Here is a 19,926-nt window from a genome sequence, read left to right as displayed (position 1 = left end):
CGCTGTGTCAATTTGGGACGCTGTGTCTGTGTCAATTTGGGACGCAGTGGCTGGTATGTTGTTCCGGGGTCCTTGTTGGTCCCCGGTTTTATGGGGGGGATGTGACGACCCTCCCACTCTGTCTGCCGTATTCTGTCTTTGTTCTTGTTTCCTTATTAGGATGCCGGTGGGCGGAGTTGGGGAGGGTCGTCAGCTACATGGGAAACACCTGGGCCAGGTGTGTCCCAGGATAAATGGACCTCTTCCACATTCATGGAGGAGACTCTCTCCATGCAGACACCTTTGTAGATTGTGTTGTGGTTCTTGGTGGCCTTTTTGTTTGCATTGCCACCTTTCAACACCCTGCATTATCACATTCATGCATGCAAAACACTCACTTACACTGCTGATTACACACCATTGTATATTTTCCTTAGTTGCTTTAGTTAATAAATATTTTGTTACTCCTAATTGGTTTATTGATACATTTCCAAGTTCATAACTGTGCACTCTCCTCAAACAATAGTATGCTATTATTTCACTGTAACAGCTACTGTAAATTGGACAGTGCAGTCAGATTAACAAGAATTTAAGCTTTCTGCCCATATAAGACATGTCTATGTCCTGGGAAATGTTATTGTTACATACAATGTAATGCTAATCACATTAGCACACGTCAGTCCTGTAGAGGTTTTAAAGCCTTATTCTGAAATGGATAAAATAATCATACCCCAAAATAATTATACCCCATAACACCCCATAATTACAAAGCAAAGAAAGGTTTTTGGAAATGTTGGCTAATTTATAATATACCCCCCCCCCCCCCCGAAATATCACATTTACATATTCAGACCCTTTACTCAGTACTTTGTTTTAGCACCTTTGGCAGCGACTACAACCTTGAGTCTTCCTGGGAAAGATTCTACAAGCTTGGCACACCTGTATTTGGGGAGTTTCTCCCATTCTTCTTTGCAGATCCTTTTAAGCTCTGTCAGGTTGGATGGGGATCGTCGCTGCACAGCAATTTTCAGGTCTCTCCAGAGATGTTCAATCAGGTTCAAATCTGGGCTCTGGCTGGGCCTCTCAAGGACATTCAAAAACTTGTCTCGAAGTCACTCCTGCGTTGTCTTGGTTGTGTGCTTAGGGTCATTGTCCTGTTGGAAGGTGAACCTTCTCCCCCAGTCTGAGGTCCTGAGCACTCTGGAGCAGGTTTTCATCAAGGATCTCCTTCAATCCTTGTGCTGAAAAACATCACCACAGAATGATGCTGCCACCACCATGCTTCTTCGTAGGGAGGGTGCCAGGTTTCCTCCAGACGTGACCCTTGGCATTCAGGCCAAAGGGTTCAACATTGGTTTCATCAGACAAGAGAATATTGTTTCTCATGATCTGAGAGTCCTTTAGGTGCCTTTTGGCAAACTCCAAGCGGGCTGTCATGTGCCTCTTTACTGAGGAGTGGCTTCCGTCTGGCCACTCTACCATAAAGGCTTGATTGGTGGAGTGCTGCAGAGATGGTTGTCCTTCTGGAAGGTTCTCTCATCTCCACAGAGGAACTGGAGCTCTGTCAGAGTGACCATCAGGTTCTTGGTCACCTCCCTGACCAAGACTCTTCTCCCCTGATTGCTCAGTTTGGCTGGGCGGCCAGCTCCAGGAAGAGGTGGTTCCAAACTTCTTGGTGGTTCCAAACTTCTTCCATTTAAGAATGATGGATGCCACTGTGTTCTTGGGTGACCTTCAATGCTGCAGACATTTTTTGGTACCCTTACCCAGATCTGTGCCATGACACAATCCTGTCTCTGAGCTCTAAGGACAATTCCTTCGACCTCATGGCTTGGCTTTTGCTCTGACATGCACTGTCAACTGTGGGACCGTATATAGACATGTGTGTACCTTAACAATATATTGAAAAGGGAAATTGGTCTAAATACTTTCCAAATACACTGCAGGTGAATGACATTCAGCACTTGGATGGTATGAAGAGGAGAAGAATGGGACACTACGCTGATGATACATTTAAATACTTTCCAAATACACTGCAGGTGAATGACATTCAGCACATGGATGGTATGAAGAGGAGAAGAACGGGACACTATGCTGATGATACATTTAAGTACTTTCCAAATACACTGCAGGTGAATGACATTCAGCACATGGATGGTATGGGAGCGGCAGGGTAGACTAGTGGTTAGAGCGTTGGACTAGTAATCAAAAGGTTGCAAGTTCAAATCCACTATGCTGATGATACATTTGTATTTATGCCCGGATAATTGGAAACAGAGTGAACTATATTAAGCTGCTTGATGAAGTTAAACGTGCATTCAGATGAGCTTTCCCGTTTAAACGTTTCGTAAACTACATTACATAACACTGTTATTTGTTAACTAATATAAATACCTATGTTGAAACATATCAGAAACCAAACTATGAGTCAGTGTTTTGATATGATGAAGACTGGGAAGGCCATGCAGAACATGAACTCTGACCCGGAGACTCATTTTGAGGAGTATGTAATGGACCCCACAGATTGTATGCTTCTGGATGACTTCATCACCACCACCACTACCACCACCACTGCTGACTTCACTGCTGACATTCCCACCCAGGCTGCTCCCGCTACAGTCCAACCTGCTTCCTTCAGTGCCAAGTCTGCTGCCACCAGTATCTGGCCTGTTTCACCTACAGCTCAGTCTGCTGCCAGCCAACTCCACCCATGCAAAACACTTGAGTGGTTTGATAAGTAGCAACTCATCACTAGTTTCCATATAGACTGTGCTGTACTCCAGCCCTTTTGGTCTTGTTTCTAAAATGAAGGTCTCAATTCAATCAGATACATAGTTAACCTGCGGTTGCTCTTGTGTGTCACAAACCACTCCCTTCCTACCACGTTAGAAGTTCAAATCAGTGATAGAAAGTGTAGGCTGTTTGGATGGGGGAATTTAAAGCCTGTCAGTCTAATCAAGAGTACGGTCTATAGCCTACAATAGAACATCACACAGTGTTTGAATTTGTAACACGGCTGCAGGAACTTCTAACATGGCTGCATGGGTTTTGTCGAATAGAACGTTTGGTAGTTTTGTGACATCCAATGGCAATGTAGGCGATGAGTTAACACAAGAGCCGCTTGTGGATTTGACAGCTCTAACACAGTTCCACCTCCGATACCGCCAAAACAATCATAGCATTATTCTGATTAAATCGAGCCCTAGATGTTTCAGGTGGAGATTTTTCCTCTGTTTGCAAGGATGCTGTCACATGTTTGGATCCTGCTGTGTTATTCACTCAGAATCAGTCAGTTGCCATACCCACTCATTACCTACGTATGTGTGTCACGTTTTACATTTGTCATTAATAAACACGTTTCTTTATTTCGACCAATTCTTAGAATGACTTTTGATTGTAGGTAAATCATTATTCACTTCTAATAACAAAAATGTTTTGCTCTCACAGGAATGTATAATAATTACATCAAGAAATATGCAGTCCACAAAGAAACAGAACTGATAATTTAAGATAATTGCATAAACAAGGGAGTATAAACCAACCAGTAATAAAGCAACCTCATTAGAACAACATGTCTTCTATATGTTATGATTATGCTACCTTCAATGTTCCATTAACTCAGGTGATCTTAAATTCACCGATATGAAAAATAACACTTTTAGACACTATAGTGGATGTTTAAAAATGTTATTTCTGGCCAAGGCAGGATTCGAACAGGGTCTTTCGGGGCCACCCTTGCCCTTTCTCAAACAGGAAAAAACAACAATTTCATTGTTTTTCATAATGAACAATGATTAATAAACATTTATATTATGAAGAAGAAACAACGTTTAATTTCCTCTTTTTTCTTCTCCCCATTCTTCCTCCCTTAACATACTATTGTTCGCCAGCTTTGGATAAGTCGCGTTTGCCTAAAAGTGTCTGTTAAATGGCATATTTTCTTATTATATTATAATCCATTTTCAGACTAAAGGTCGCCTATAAAAGAATGCATATAATAGTAATAAAAACTGCACTTTTGTTAAATTATTTAAAAAAAGGTAGTCTGTGAAACATTGTGGAAAAACCTGGATCACTTCAAATTTAAGAGAACCGTTTTAGGGAAATTGCACTATACACCACCTGAAAACACATACATTTCAATGTAATTATTATTAATTATTTGTTCAAATATGACATTGTCCTTATTTAACAATGCTTACCTTTGGATCCTATAAAAGCCATTGAAGTGTACACTGAGTGTACACAAAACATTATGAACACCTGCTCTTTCCATGACAGACTGACCAGTTGAGTCCAGGTGAAAGCTATGATCCCTTATTGATGCCACTTCAATCGGTGAAGATGAAGGGGAGGAGACGGGTTAAAGAAGGATTTTTAAACCTTGAGATAATTGAGACATGGGTTGTGTATGTGGGTGAATGGGCAACACAAACAATTGAATTGCCTGGTAGTAGGTGCCAGGTGCACCGTTTTTTGTCAAGAACTGCAACCCTGCTGGGTTTTTCAGCTTAACTGTTAAGTATCAAGTGTATCAAGAATGCTCCACCAATGTGAAGCATTGGAGTCGTCATGGGCCAGCATCCTTGTGGAACGCTTTCGACACCTTGTAGAGTCCATACCCAAACGAATTGAGGCTTTTCTGAGGGCAAAGAGGGAAGGTGTTCTTTATGTTTTGTACACTCAGTGTATATCTAAAGTAATTTATGTAATATTGTTGACATGAGTAAAAATACTATTAGAATTTTCATTCTAATATGGCATTGCTGTTATGAAATTCCTTTTTATTTCTCAACCACTTGGTAAAGCTCTGTAATTTCCAAAATAATCAAACTGGGAAAAGAAACAAATGGAAGTTCTTATTTGACTTGTAAGTTGTATTATTTTAAGGGTGGGGGGGTCTGCATGTCGGGAAAAAGGGTTATTTGCTCAATGGCAAGCACGTACAAAAAGGGAAGCAATAAACACATCGTTGGAAAGCAGTTACAGACACTTTTTTTCCCCAGTGCAAGACACAAGTTACACGAAGTCGACACTAGGTGGGGGTGAATTGCCATAAATAGCAGAAATGTGTTAAATTCAGGCCTTAAAACAAGTAGTCTATCTGTAATAATCTAGAAAAGAATCAAGGAACGGAGGAGGGCTCGTGTGGAAGGGCCAGCCAACCGTAACTGACATGCTTGAAAGCCTTAAAAAAAAGGATCCCCATAGATTTGAGATATAGTTGAGTGCTGTAAGTACATCGGTTCCCATATGGTCTAGCGGTTAGGATTCCTGGTTTTCACCCAGGCGGCCCGGGTTCGACTCCCGGTATGGGAATGCAATGTTTTAATATTGTCGCGAACTTGCTATTGTTTCGCAGGACCGATGTGTCATCAGCCTTTCTGATGAAGTCTGAAATGTATCTTACTGTTCAACTGGACAACCAATAGAAACCCATCCACACGGTCATATTTATAACATAAAGTCAATTTCCAAAATAGGCAATGTACCAAAACTGCGATCCCTTAAGTGGGCGGGTTTGAAAGTGTAGCCAGGGCTGTTTATACCACACGGGACAGTGTGCATTTGGTTTCAATGTATCAACGTTATACACATCCTTGAAGTTGTATATTCAATGCATTTTTTGTTCGTGATTGTAAATCTAGTTGGTGTTAAAACAATCTGCTAAAGATAATGATTAAGATTACATTCCAACATGACATTATTTTTCACAACATCCTGTTTTTTTTTCAACCGAATCCCTAATGCTGGCCAATCATTTCTTAGGGAAAATGTGACTGCTAGGAATTCCCCACGCATCAGTTTTCGGTAAGAAAAAAAGAAGAAGAAAATTAACAGTGTAACCTTATGTCAGCCACGCGAACGTAGTGAAAGTAGAGTTGGCATGTTTACTGTACTGATAATGTCGAGCTTCATCTCACAAATGGGATTATTTTTGGGGGATAATAACAAGATGCTGATAAGTGCCTACTGAAGATAATATGCTACTGGACGATTTTGATGAAGACATTGTCATTTTAAATGTCTGACACTATAAAATAAGGATTTAAGGTGAGTCTTTGCAATTCGAATTGCTAATGATGTACTTCTAATTTGTTTTTGTTTTTTACGTTGTCTTGACTATTAGTCTGGAATGTGTATGAAACAGTTGTGTTACCCCCGCGCAAGCAGTCCTTTTCATATCGTAGAATGCTCTCCCATTCAATAAATGTATGGATTGAGTGCATTTGATGTTTTTCTTTCATTCATTTCTATATAGCCTACATACCGCATTTAATTTATGTAACTCCACTTGTAAATCTACAACAAATAAAATGCAAGTTATTTGCTGTACTGCATCTATTCACCTTGTAGACTAGAACAAATATGGACTACTTTAATTTCTTAAATTCAAAAGAGTTCTATACACAATGTTCTGCCACTGACCCACATTACTGAACATTTGACATGAAAAATCACAGAGATGTATGACCCACTGCTCTGGTTTATTAACCCTCCTATTGAGAAGCCGTGTCATTGTGTGATACACCCTTAGAAAAAAAGTGCTATATAGAACCTAAATGGGTTCTTTGGCTGTCCCCATAGAAGAACCCTTTGAAGAACCCTTTTTGGTTCCAGGTAGAACCATTTTGGGTGCCATGTGAACCCTTTCCACAGAGGGTCCTACCTTTCCAAAAAAGGGTACTCCCTGGGTCCTACCTTTCCAAAAAAGGGTACTCCCTGGAACCAAAAAGGGTTCTTCTATGGGGACAGCCAAATAACCATTTTGGAAAAGTTTTTTTCCAAGAGTGTACCATGCCTTCCATGTGACAGGGGTGCTGTGTGGTAAATGTGAGAGGCTGTTGTGTGCTGCTGACAGAGCTAGCCTGTCTGCAGTGTCTCTAGGTTCCAGTTGCCATTTGTGCTTCATGTGAGTGTGAGGGATCAATTATACAGCCCTGAAAGCAATAGATTGTTAATGTTTTATCTGTTAAGTAAAGAAGAGTTCAACTGCACCCTACTGTTGCAGCCTCCACAAGTATCAGTCGTCACAAGCATACCCAATATCTCTTCAGTCTCTGAATATACTATTGGAGAATATTCTGCATCATTGCACCAGTGCTTGTATTTCCCTCTGATTTGTAGAAATGACAAATGGTACCATTACCAATGTTCTGCTGCTCTATCATGAAGTTGGCCATTTAGTTCAAGAGGCTGAGAAAGACCCCCCGCTCTTTATTGAGCACTTGTATGAACCATGTCTACTCATCATGTTCATCTAACATGTTCATCAGTTAAGATATTCTTATTTTCATGTCATTAACTACTTCCAACTGCCAGACAAATGTGATGGCTTGGATCTACACTAAACTGTGTTTTCTCAAATGACCTGATCTCCTCAACCCATCTGTGGTCAATATAAACGTTTGCCAGATGTTTACATTTTTGGTTTAAGATGCTGGCCTTGTGGGACTTTGCGAGCTGAGAAATCTCATTGGTCTTCCGTGCCTACTGTTGTCCGGAGAAAAGTAGGGTCGAGACAGGGGAATACTTGTGCTCTCCTTATTTGGAGGGTTAGGGGGATGTTTGCGCGACTCAGCTCAGCCCGTCAGCAACAGAGATCAGCTGGTCCTGCTGACCCCGACTCCTCCTCCACTGTCCACCCACCCCCACCTCTCCCCCCGCAACACAGCCCGCCTATCCCAGAGGCCCAGTAGATAATTGGAAATCTCAGTCTTCTGAAACCAATTATCCCCTAACAAGAGCCTCTAAATATACTCGTCTGCAGTGTAGTGGTCTCTTGCATATGTTTCAAGCCCCAGACTCCATGCATAGTTAAAAAAAAATCCCATGGTGCCTGCCTCACTGCACACTTCCCACCTTCTTTCCCTCCTTCCCTCTCTCTCTTGGTCTCGACAGTCATGTGCATTAATGACCCTGCCTTCTCCGCCTTTGAACTTTGTTGCTGGAGGGATTTCTCCCTCACAAAGGGACTTTGAGGTAGTAACCTCCCTTTCATGAGACAGGGCCTGGATTAACATGATGGAGGATGAGAACAGGCCAGGCATCAGGTTTCAGTTAATAGTCAGTTTATGCACACTGATTGGGAACACTAGCCTATGCCTATCTGGGGCTAGTGACATGCCTGGTACTTATCGCGTGACCGTGATGTCACCATCAGCAGGGCACAGCAGCCAGAGCAGCTGAGGATTGTGACTGGGTGACGAAGACTGCAGACAATGGGAGAGCTGTTCTCATTTGTGCCTCATAATATTGAGGGCTGCTATCAATGTCCTGGCCTCAGTCTTGAATATTTTCTAACTGGCCAAGAGTTGCCCTAATGAGCTCTTGGATCTGCCCTTGGCTCTTTGTGTACCTCCGACCAAATCTTCGGCTACCCAAGAGGAAACACAGGTGAAAAAAAGCAGGAGAGTGGGCATCTTGGTGAGTCTAAGGTGATGTGAAAATCAGCCAACACTTCCCTCCATGCTATTGGCCATTGTACAGTCACTGATAATAAAATGGATGACCTCTGATTGTGGATTTGCTGTCAACGGGACTCTCATAACTGCAATACTCTCTGTTTTTCTGAAACATGGCTTTCTGACAAGATACCCCCCATGGCTAACCAACGCAATGGATTCTCCATTCACCAAGCAGACAGGACATTGGATTCAGGGAAAACCAGAGGGAAAGGGCTATGTTTCTGCATCAACAGCAAATGGTGTGCAGTGGAAGTCTCAACCTATTGTTCACCCATCTTGGAATATCATATGGTCAAATGCAGACCCTTCTACATCCCAAGAGAGTTTTTATCTGTTATCATGACTGCTCCACCTCAGGACAACAACAACAACAACAAGCTGACACTTGACAAATGGTACAAGGCTATAAACAAGCAGGAAATCATGCACCCAGATATTACTTTTCTTATTGCCGGTGATTAAAATTCAGCGCCACTAAAACACGTGATGCCCAACTTCTAGCAACACGTCTTCTTTGTCACTAGGGCCAATACAGTCCTAAACCACTGTTACTCAACCCACAAGCAAGCATACAAGCCCCCCCCACTTCCCCCCTTCGGCAAATCAGATCATGATTCCATACTCATGCTTCCTGTTTACAAACAGAATCTCATACAGGAAGTACCCGTGACAAACTGCATAGAAAAATGGTCTACCGTATCAGAGGCTATGCTGCTGGACTGCTTTGCTAGTGCTGACTGGAATATGTTCTAGGACTCTGCCGATAACATTGATGAGCTAACCACCTCCGCAACCAGCTTCATCAGGAAATGCATCGCCGATATCATCCCCACGGTGAAGGTTTGCTGCTTCCCCAATCAAAAGCCCTGTATTAACACAGAGGTCTGTGCTAAGCTAAAGGACAGAGCTACCACTTACAGGGCTATCACAGCCAACCCTGAGGCTATGGCTGAGGTCAAGAAGACGTACATGAAGTCCTGCTACGACCTCCACAAAGCCATCAAACAGGCAAACAACAATATCATAACAAGGTGCAATCCTATTATACTCGCTCTGACACTCAGTGCATGTAGCAGGGGCTACAGTACATTATGGACTATAAAGGAAGCCAAGATCTGTCCAACAATGCCTCTCTACCAGACAAACCAGTTGCCTTTTATGCACGCTTTGACAAAAACAACACAGAGCCCTGCATTAGGGCCCCTGTAGATCCTGAGGACTGGGTGATCTCTCTCTCCAAGGCTGACGTGAGTAATGTCTTTAAATGGGTCAATACTCGTAAGATGGCTTCCAGGGCATGTCCTCAGGGCATGTGCAGACCAGCTGCCAGGCATCTTCACTGACATTTTCAACCTCTCATTGTCCAAGTCTGTAATCCCCACATGTTTCAAGCTGACTAGCATCTTTCCTGTTCCCAAAAACTCTTAAGGCATCCTGTCACATTGACTACCGGCCTGTAACATTCACATTTGTAATAATGAAGTGCTTTTAAAGGCTGGTCATGGCACACATCAACTCTATCATCCCATGTACCCTGGACCCACTCCAATTTTCATACCGCCCCAAAAGATCCACAGACGACGCAATCTCAATTGCACTCCACACTGCCCACTCCCACCTAGAAAAGAGGAACAGCTATGTGAGGATGCCGTTCATCAACTACAGCTCAGTGTTCAACACCATCGTGCCCTCCAAGCTCGTCACCAAGCCCTGGGTTTGAACACCTCTCTGCAACTGGATCTTGGACTTCCTGATGGACCGACCCCAGGTGGTAAGAGTAGGGCACAACACTTCCGCCATGCTGACCCTCAACATGGGAGCCCCCCAGGAATGTGTGCTTAGCCCCCTCCTGTACTCCCTGTTCACTCACAACTGTGTGGCCACGCATGACTCCAACTCCATCATCAAGTTTGTTGATGACACCACGGTGGTAGGCCTGATCACCTACGGCGATGAGACAGCCTACAGGGAGGAGGTCAGAGATCTGGCAGTGTGGTGCCAGGACAAGAACCTTTCCCTCAACGTCAGTGAGACCAAGGAGCTGATTGTGGACTACAGGAAACGGGTGTGTGTACACCCCCATCCACAGGGCCACAGTAGAGAGTGTTAAGAGCTTCAAGTTTCTTCGTGTTCACATCACTGAGGACCTAACATGGTCCTCTCACATCAGCACAGTCGTGAAGAAGGCATGACAGTGCCTCTTCTCCCTCAGGAGGCTGAAACTATTTTGTATGGCTCCTCAGATCCTTAGGAACTTTTACAGCTGCACCATTGAGAGCATCCAGACTGGTTGTGTCACTGTCTGGTATGACAACTGCACCTCCCTCGACCGGAAGGCTCTACAGAGGGTGGTGCGGACGGCCTAGCACATCACTATGGGTGAGCCCCCAGCCATCCAAGACATACATGCCAGGCGGTGTCTGAGAAAGGCTCAAAAAATTGCCAAAAACCCCAGCCACCCAAGAGAAGGAATGTTCTCCATGTTCCCATCCAGCATGCGGTACCGTATTAAAGCACCATTGAAGCACCACTAGAGCCTTACAATGGACAGATAGCTTGTGTAGTGGCCTTGAGAGAGACAGGTGAGTGAATGAAAGGATTCTTGTGTTTGTCATATCCATTTTGGTCAGGGTTCAAGCCAGATGATGTAGGAAACATATGCTCTATCACATCCTCTGAAAAAGCATTACATTAGAAGTCCCTGTAATGTCTCTGAGATGCCTGGTTTGGAGTCTTCTTTCCAATCTAGTCTAGTGATCAGTCTCTCTGAGGTAAATTAGTGTCATTTGACACCTCATAGGTAACCACAAGGTAGCAATGTTTAATATGTCTCTGACTATGGGCAATTCCACATTAACACTCAGAGCGCCGGAATTCCATAACTACTGGAATGGCCATGACGGTCATTGTTGATATTTCAATTGTATAAATATTCCATAATAAATAATACATTTCTAAATGAATGCATTTATGTTAAAATAGGTAATAAGAAACCTCAGGACACCAAATGCCAATTGTAATCAGTCAGAAAATGTATTGATTGATCCAGAAGCACATAGACTGTAAATACTAAAATAAGATGATTGCAGTTGCCAAACTACACCTACATTATATTGAAACGAATTTCACATATAATAATAATATATATATATATAGCCTAAAGACAAGATGAAATTTACTATAGTCTGATGGGTGACAATATTATCAATCGTCGTATAGAGAATTTTGTGACTGATGACCTGTGCAGCGTGCATTGACAGCGTGCATTGTCAAAGAGGAAAGGAGCTTACCAAATAGCACTTCTCCCATATCATCCTACAGAAGTCCATGCAGATGTTTTGATTGCTATACCCTATCAGAAAGAGCAGATTCCGATGTTTCTAATGAACCTATTTTTGCCAAACAACTGTACAAATTGCGAGAATGTCTCCGTTTCAAAATATGACTTTTTCCTAGAATAACCGGGGCTCCATGCATTCCTCATACGAGTAGGCTACCGGTGACAATCAGCGATAGCCATTTGGGATATTCAAATATATTCTTACTGAAAAACATGTGTCTTGACTGTGGCAGGGCCTGGGATGAACTAAACAAACGAGTTGATTTAATTGGCATGGCACAGCCATAGATTGGCATGGCGTCGCCATAGCCATGTCTACCAAGCACAGATAAATACAACTGAAAACATGCTATTCTGTTCTTTTGAAGTTAATGAACATGTATCATGTTTATTTATGACCTTCCTAAATGAAATATTAATGGATGTATTTGTGATTGTATATATTAACACTAGAAAGGCAGAGGATAATAATGTTTCAAAATAAACTGAAATGTTAAAAAAATTTTTTTTTAAAGTCATGTCCCCCTCGTCCTTAACCTTTTCTCAACACATCTATACAACACACTGTTTAAGTTAGAATCTTAATATCACAAACAAAACTGGAGTTTTAACCATTTTTAGAAGCGCATGTTATTTAAAAAAAAAAAAAAGATTTCACCCAGCCTGCTCCACTCCTATGATAGTTGAATGTCTCATGCCCAGTTGATGATCAACCGATAATTGCCCCGAAACTGATCCGTACTATACCTTAACTAATTTCAAACATATAACAACAGATTAAATAAATGAAGTATGATAGGGGAGAAAGGAGAGAATGGGTGAGTTGATGAGTGAGGGATTCGTAATTCTGTAATCACCAATAGTGAATGAAGAACAGGGAGGGCCATTCTGTTGTATTGATCCATTCTAATTCTAATCTTAAAATGGTATGTACCCTATATCAGTCCACCGAATCAAAACAGTTTTATTAGTTTACTTGGAGTAGGCTACACAGTGAGAACATGCATCATTTACAATGGTAAGACCATGACAAATGGATGGCGGGGAAGAAATGGTCCGTATCTGATGATGATTCTGATTCATGCTGAACGGCTTTCCATTTCTGGGAAAGGATCCATATCGGGCAGCAGGTGAGCGAGTGTTGGATAATGTTTTTGATCAGGAGGCATGGCTGTACTAGGTGAAAGGAGGAACTTGCCGCTGGCCTGTTGCTGTGTATTACAATATGCTTGACTTGGCTGCTATCGACAAACACATGTTGTTCAAGCAGTGCAAGAACAACACCCATGAGCGGGAGAGACGTCACCATGAGTCTGGCACACGGGCTACGTGAGAGACATATGAGGGCCAAGGCAGCAGCAAAGATTCCAAAGAGCCATTTGCGCGAGCCAAATTGCACACAGCTCCCGGGGGAGGAGAAGCTGCAAGGTGATCAGATTCACTCGGAAACAGAACCTGGACACTTGCTTCCGCTGCAAGTGACTTGTGTGGGGGAAGTGTTGCAATCAAGTGAAAGTGACAAAGATTTGTGGTGACTGTTCGGACAAGGGATAACAGCTAAATGAGATCCAACTGCACACAATACTTTAAGCACAAGCAAGGCCACAAATAATGTGTCCAATAACTGACAATAATATGCTATTTTTGACCAGTTACAGTATATCAACACATATTCATTATAATGCCAACATTCTTTTTGTGCTGATTTTCTCTATTCACAAGCACGCTTGGCACCTATACTGATATTTAGGCTACTAGTATTTTCAGATATTTTCTTAGTTGACAGTGCGTGTCTTGCGGTTTGGGTATTTTCATTTGTTTGGTCAGTAGAAAAATAAGCTTTTACTTTGTTTCAATGCACAAGCTTTCTGCTTCATAGTTGTTACAAAGGCACTCCACGAATGAAATAGATTTTATACTTGGAAAGCAATGGCTTTTTTCTGGCTACTCTTCCGTAAAGCCCCGCTCTGCGGAGTGTACGGCTTAAAGTGGTCCTATGGACAGATACTTCAATTGCCGCTGTGGAGCGTTGCAGCTTCTTCAGGGTTATCTTTGGTCTCTCGGAATTTGGTCTCTCTTGGCAGGTTTGTTGTGGTACAATATTCTTTCAATTTTTTATGAATGGTGTTCCTTGGGATGTTCAAAGTTTCTGATACTTTTTTATGACCCAACCCTGATCTGTACTTCTCCACAACTTTGTCCCTGACCTGTTTGAGGAGCTCCTTGGTCTTCATGGTGCCGCTTGCTTGGTGGTGCCCCTTGCTTTGTGGTGTTGCAGACTCTGGTGGTGTTGCAAACAGGTGTTTATATACTGAGATGATGTGACACTTAGATTGCACACAGGTGGACTTTATTTAACTAATGATGTGACTTCTAAAGGTAATTGGTTGCACTAGATCTAATTTAGGGGCTTCATAGCGAGGGGGGTGAATACATATACACGCACCACTTTCCCATTTTTTCTTTTTTAGATTTTTAAAATTTCACTTCACCAATTTGGACTATTTTTTGAATGTCCATTACATGAAATCCAAATAAAAATAAATTGAAGGTACTCCTGGGTGGCGCAGTGGTCTAAGGCTGTGCCACCAGAGACTCTGGGTTCGAGTCCAGGCTTATTTTCTAGTGAAATGTATTTATTAGACAGGCCTGGCTATTCTACTGTTAAATATGCATAAGGTCATTTTGACCATAATGGCTCTTTGAGGATGAAATTCTTAGAGTACGGAAGAAACTCACTCAACCATACAAATGCCCCGTCTTCAGTCAGCTGTTCGTCCCACACAAAAACAGTTATGACGGTTATCTTATTTTCATGATGGTCTTCATCCATAATCGTCTGTGATATGATTGTGCCTGCCCTAAAGATATTTCATGGTGGCTCCCCCTGTTTTCTGTCGGAAGACAGTAGGGAACTTGCTCTGTAAAGTTCCTTAGTTCACTGTGAGTTTGTTTCAACAACCGAGGTGCTGTCACCTGAGTTTCACGTCCTCTGCTATATCCATTTGATCACTAGGCAGGGCTACGGCCAAGCGGCCGACGTGACGTCAAAGAGAAAGGGGAGCCAGGGGAAATTCCACCTGTAACCCCATCCCGCCTGCATGCTGCCTCTCACAATGTGAAGCATGTGACTCCAGTCCAAACTATACACATGGACTCCATATCTCCATACGTACTTACTGTCATTTGTAATGTCATCATGTTTGATGTCTTGTAAACTACATAACTTATCTTGTTTTCCCCCGAGAACTTAAGAGGTCATAGATTTTAGACTCTGTGTTCCCTTTTCTCCAGAGGCAGCCTTGAACAACTGAAAACAAGCTCCAAAACAACAATGCAATGTCTCAGTAGGTTTAACCTCTTGGAACTCTAGGGGCGCAATTTCATTTTTGGATGAAAAACGTTCCCGTTTTAAACAAGATATTTTGTCACAAAAAGATGCTCGACTATGCATATAATTGCTACTGTTCGAAAGAAAACACTCTGACGTGTCCAGAAATACAAAGATCTTCTCTGTGCGTGCCCTTTAACGTGAGCTTCAGGCAAAACCAAGATGAGATGGCATCCAGGAAATGACAAGGATTTTTGAGGCTCTGTTTGTCATGATCTCCTTATATGGCTGTGAACGCAAGAGGAATGAGTCTGCCCTTTCTGTCGTTTCCCCAAGGTGTCTGCAGCATTGTGACGTATTTGTAGGCAGATCATTGGAAGATTGACCATAAGAGACCACATTTACCACGTGTCCGCCCGGTGTCCTGCGCCGAAATTGGTGCGCAAAAGTCACCTGCCAGTATTTTTCCAAACAATACAGAGAGTAAAGCAAGCTTCCACGAACTGCATGTCAATGAAGAGATATGTGAAAAAACACCTTGAGGACTGATTCCAAACAACGTTTGCCATGTTTCGGTCGATATTATGTAGTTAATCCGGAAAAAGTTTTACGTTGTAGGTGACTGCATTTTCGGTTCGTTTCAGTAGCCAGGCGCAATGTAGAAAACGGAACGATTTCTCCTACACACAGACGCTTTCAGGAAACACTGCGCATTTGGTGTGTAACTGAGAGTCTCCTCATTGAAAACATCAGAAGCTCTTCAAAGGTAAATGATTTTATTTATTTGGTTATCTGGCTTTTGTGAAAATGTTGCGTGCTACATGCTACACAAAATGCTATGCTAGCTTTGCATACTCTTACACAAATTAGTCAATTTCTATGGTTCAAAAGCATATTTTGAAAATCTGAGATGACTGATGACTGGTGTGGGGGCTGTGCTTTGGCATAGTGGGTGGGGTTATATCCTTCCTGTTTGGCCCTGTCCGGGGGTGTCCTCGGGTGGGGCCACAGTGTCTCCTGACCCCTCCTGTCTCAGCCTTCAGTATTTATGCTGCAGTAGTTTATGTGTCGGGGGGCTGGGGTCAGTTTGTTATATCTGGAGTACTTCTCCTGTCCAATTCGGTGTCCTGTGTGAATCTAAGTGTGCGTTCTCTAATTCTCTCCTTCTCTCTCTCGGAGGACCTGAGCCCTAGGACCATGCCCCAGGACTACCTGACATGATGACTCCTTGCTGTCCCCAGTCCACCTGGCCGTGCTGCTGCTCCAGTTTCAACTGAACCGCGGCCCTAGGACCATGCCCCAGGACTACTTGACATGATGACTCCTTGCTGTCCCCAGTCCACCTGGCCGTGCTGCTGCTCCAGTTTCAACTGTTCTGCCTTATTATTATTCGACCATGCTGGTCATTTATGAACATTTGAACATCTTGGCCATGTTCTGTTATAATCTCTACCCGGCACAGCCAGAAGAGGACTGGCCACCCCACATAGCCTGGTTCCTCTCTAGGTTTCTTCCTAGGTTTTGGCTTTTCTAGGGAGTTTTTCCTAGCCACCGTGCTTCTACACCTGCATTGCTTGCTGTTTGGGGTTTTAGGCTGGGTTTCTGTACAGCACTTTGAGATATCAGCTGATGTACGAAGGGCTATATAAATAAATTTGATTTGATGACAGTGTTGTTAAGAAAAGGCTAAGCTTGAGAGCAAACGCATTATTTTAATTTTATTTGCGATTTTCAGAAATCGTTAACGTTGCGTTATGCTAATGAGCCTGAGGCTTTAGTCACGATCCCGGATCCGGGATGGGGAGTTTCAAGAGGTTAACTTAACTAACAATATATAATTTTTCTTCCCATGACCCATATAGGCTATTACTCAGTTATTACGCTGTTGCAATGGTAGCAAAAGATGACCAACCACTAGAGATTGACAATCAGGCTGGACTGACCCAGTGGTTTTGTTGCCATCTCGTTTTTTTGCGTCACTGGGGAAGCCAGAAAAAGGCACATTACATTACGTCTTGTGATAATTACATTGTTTGATCTATAACCTGTTAGTTCGTATGCCTTGACACCTTGATATATAGGCCTAAGGCCGATACAAATAAATTCAACCACACCTTTGTTTCATCACAAAACCGGAGAGCAACATCTGTCCAGGGAAGTCCACAAAACATATTGCATGTAACAAACAGTTACATGACCGAGAGCATGGTCAGGCAAGTTAATATGTTTCTGACATTGTCGACCACAAAACAACTCTTGATTTAGATCCACGGAGAGTTACCACAAGTCGCAAAGAAAACAGGCGATGCCTCCACTATTCCAGCACCATTTCAACATGATCTAATCACTTATGCTTATTGTTATACAGTGACAACTGAAAGATACCAACAATTATTTAGTCCAATCAACGTAAGCTAAATATGTGGCTGTCGATCGTGCTGATTTATGTGTGTATGTACAGTTGAAGTCGGAAGTTTACATACACCTTAGCCAAATACATTTAAACTCAGTTTTTCACAATTCCTGACATTTAATCCGAGTAAAAATCCCCTGTCTTAGGTCAGTTAGGATCACAACTTTATTTTAAGAATGTGAAATGTCAGTATAATAGTAGAGAGAATTATTTATTTAAGCTTTGATATCTTTCATCACATTCCCAGTGGGTCAGAAGTGTACATACACTCAATTAGTATTTGGTAGCATTGCCTTTTAATTGTTTAACTTGGGTCAAACATTTTGGGTAGACTTCCACAAGCTTCCCACAATACGTTGAGTGAATTTTGGCCCATTCCTCCTTGACAGAGCTGGTGTAACTGAGTCAGGTTTGTAGGCCTCCATGCTTGCTCGCACATGCTTTTTTTGTTCTGCCCACACATTTTCTATAGGATTGAGGTCAGTGCTTTATGATGGCCACTCCATTACCTTGACTTTGTTGTTCTTAAACCATTTTGCCACAACTTTGGAAGTATGCTTGGGGTCATTGTCTATTTGGAAGACCCATTTGTGACCAAGCTTTAACATCCTGACTGATGTCTTGATGTTGCTTCAATATATCCACATCATTTTCCTTTCTCATGATGTTATCTGTGAAGTGCACCAGTCCCTCCTGCAGCAAAGCACTCCTACAACATGATGCTGCCAGCCCCGTGCTTCATGGTTGGGAGGGTTTTCTTCGACTTGCAAGCCTCCCCCTTTGTCCTCCAAACATAATGATGGTCATTATGGCCAAAAAGTTATATTGTTGTTTCATCAGACCAGAGGACGTTTTTCCAGAAAGCACAATCTTTGTCCCCATGTGCAGTTGCAAATCGTAGTCTGGCTTTTTTATGGCTGTTTTGGAGAACTGGCTTCTTCCTTGCTGAGCGGCCTTTCAGGTTATGTCGATATGGGACTCGTTTTACTGTGGATATAGATACTTTGTACTTGTTTCCTCCAGCATCTTCACATGGTCCTTTGCTGTTGTTCTGGGATTGATTTACACTTTTCGCACCAAAGTACGTTCATCTCTAGGAAACAGAACGTGCCTCCTTCCTAAGAGATATGACGGCTGTGTGGTCCCATGGTGTTTATACTTGTGTACTATTGTTTGTACAGATGAACGTGGTACCTTCAGGAGTTTGGAAATTGCACCCAAGGATGAACCAAACTTGTGGAGGTCTTGGCTGATTTCTTTTTGATTTTCCCATGATGTCAAGGAAAGAGGCACTGAGTTTGAAGGTAGGCCTTGAAATACATCCACAAGTACACCTCCAATTGACTCAAAGTATGTCAATTAGCACATCAGAAGCTTCTAAAGCCATGACATAATTTTCTGGAATTTTCCAAGCTGTTTAAAGGCACAGTTATCTTAGTGTATGTAAACTTCTGACCCACTGGAATGGTGATAGAAGTGAAATAACTGAAATATTCTGTCTGTAAACAATTGTTGGAAAAATGACTTGTGTCATGCACAAAGTAGATGTCCTAACCGACTTTCCAAAACTATAGTTTGTTAACAAGAAATTTGTGGAGTGGTTGAAAAAGGAGTTTTAATGACTCCAACCTAAGTGTATGTAAACTTCAGACTTCACCTGTATGTGCGTGCGTGTCAATAGAAACGCCAATGCCATCTTCCTCTTTCATGTTGCCTAAATGGTCTATGACTCTGTCATACAGTACATGCATTTAGTTTTTGTTGTTCTATGCTACCTGGCCAAGACGTTTGCTCGCTAGCTTAATTTCCTTTCATGGGCAACGACGCGCCAGGCCAGCTAGTTAACGTTAGCCTAATGTTACTACATCTGTTGAACTTCCATCCTCTCAGGCCATGGGCACAATATATGAATTTATGGTTTGATCAGAATTGCCATTATAATCATTGGCCAATACAGAGAATTAAGTAAAACCACAAATCCATATCCCTATCTCCATCAATGGATAATTTAGGAAAGGGCCACTAGAGGACAACAACACAACGAGATGCAACAATTCAAGATCTGTCAATGACGTTTGGCTTGTAACCAATGTGATTGATGTGAAGCCAAATCCAAACTGGCTTCCCTTTACACTTTTTTGTTGGTGCGCCAGGGCCATTCACAGCTGAGCTCACTCAGTTTAGCTCAACGCTGATGGGCTATTATTATATTTTAAAAATAATCAAGGGAGGCCAAATGCTCGCTGGCTACCCTTGCATTCAGTGCTACAGGTGGCAACAATCTCATGCGCTTTTTGACCAGACAGCATAGATTGGCGCTGTTTCGTTCGCTTGGATGCTTTCTCCGGTGAGATACATTCAGCCTCTTGTGAATTGAAGGACATTTATGAAACAC

General features: G+C 42.4%; 1 protein-coding gene and 1 non-coding gene across 2 annotated transcripts in view; both read left to right on the top strand.

Annotated features, from left to right (window-relative positions):
- The first annotated feature begins 5,226 nt into the window (after positions 1-5,226).
- trnae-uuc (transfer RNA glutamic acid (anticodon UUC)) lies at positions 5,227-5,298 on the top strand. Its single transcript has one exon. It is a non-coding gene; the product is annotated as a tRNA-Glu (tRNA).
- A 291-nt stretch (positions 5,299-5,589) lies between these two features.
- Positions 5,590-19,926, top strand: part of LOC135545988 (ETS-related transcription factor Elf-1-like) — an 89,092-nt gene continuing 74,755 nt past the window's right edge. The window contains exon 1 of the mRNA XM_064974034.1: positions 5,590-6,033. The gene's annotated coding sequence lies outside the window, so the exon portion shown is untranslated. The remainder of the gene's footprint in view (positions 6,034-19,926) is intronic.

This window comes from Oncorhynchus masou, chromosome 9, assembly GCF_036934945.1.
Source record: "Oncorhynchus masou masou isolate Uvic2021 chromosome 9, UVic_Omas_1.1, whole genome shotgun sequence".
Classification (NCBI taxonomy): domain Eukaryota; kingdom Metazoa; phylum Chordata; class Actinopteri; order Salmoniformes; family Salmonidae; genus Oncorhynchus; species Oncorhynchus masou.
Note: the sequence above shows the minus strand (reverse complement) of the source record. Positions and strands in the feature narration are given on the sequence as shown.